This window comes from Larimichthys crocea, unplaced genomic scaffold, assembly GCF_000972845.2.
Source record: "Larimichthys crocea isolate SSNF unplaced genomic scaffold, L_crocea_2.0 scaffold2002, whole genome shotgun sequence".
Lineage (NCBI taxonomy): Eukaryota > Metazoa > Chordata > Actinopteri > Sciaenidae > Larimichthys > Larimichthys crocea.
Genome location: NW_020852691.1, coordinates 1 through 462, shown reverse-complemented (window position 1 = coordinate 462; position 462 = coordinate 1). Strand labels below are relative to the sequence as shown.

Genomic DNA, 462 nt, shown 5'->3' with positions numbered 1-462 from the left:
AATATCTTACATGTTAGAGCAGTGATGAGAGTGCAGAGGGTCCCCAGCATGTTGTCAGTGTGTGGTGTAAACGTCTCTTACTGTCCAGCTGAGAGGTGAGCAGGGTTGGAGTGTGAGGAGAAGAGAGACTGAAGCTTATAAAGACACTGAGGAGACGAGAAGAGGAGGAGGAGCTTCAACACTCAACACTGATTTCATGCATTGATCAACGACAACATTTTGTTTCACCTGATTTAGTTGAAGAAAAGAAAAGTGTATTTTTTGTGAAATTTGAGAAAAGTTCAACAAGTAAAATCTTTTTCCTCTCACTTTTCTTTCTGGTGGGTATTCCTGCTCTTTCCTCTCTACAGTCTACTCCTTTAATTGTATTTTCTCACACTTTCAAATCCTGTTCATTCATAATTCTGACATCAACATATCTGACCAATGGTCTCTCTGCTTAAGTTCCTCGAGTCAGTCAGT

The 462-nt window shown here is 40.3% G+C and overlaps 1 long non-coding RNA gene across 1 annotated transcript in view; it reads right to left on the bottom strand.

The window, feature by feature from the left end:
* Positions 1-324, bottom strand: part of LOC113744797 (uncharacterized) — a 605-nt gene extending 281 nt beyond the window's left edge. Inside the window, exons 1-2 of the long non-coding RNA XR_003461820.1 lie at positions 310-324; positions 11-146 (exon numbers count right to left, since the gene is read on the bottom strand). This is a non-coding gene — a long non-coding RNA (uncharacterized LOC113744797). The remainder of the gene's footprint in view (positions 1-10; positions 147-309) is intronic.
* Between the last annotated feature and the right edge of the window lie 138 nt (positions 325-462).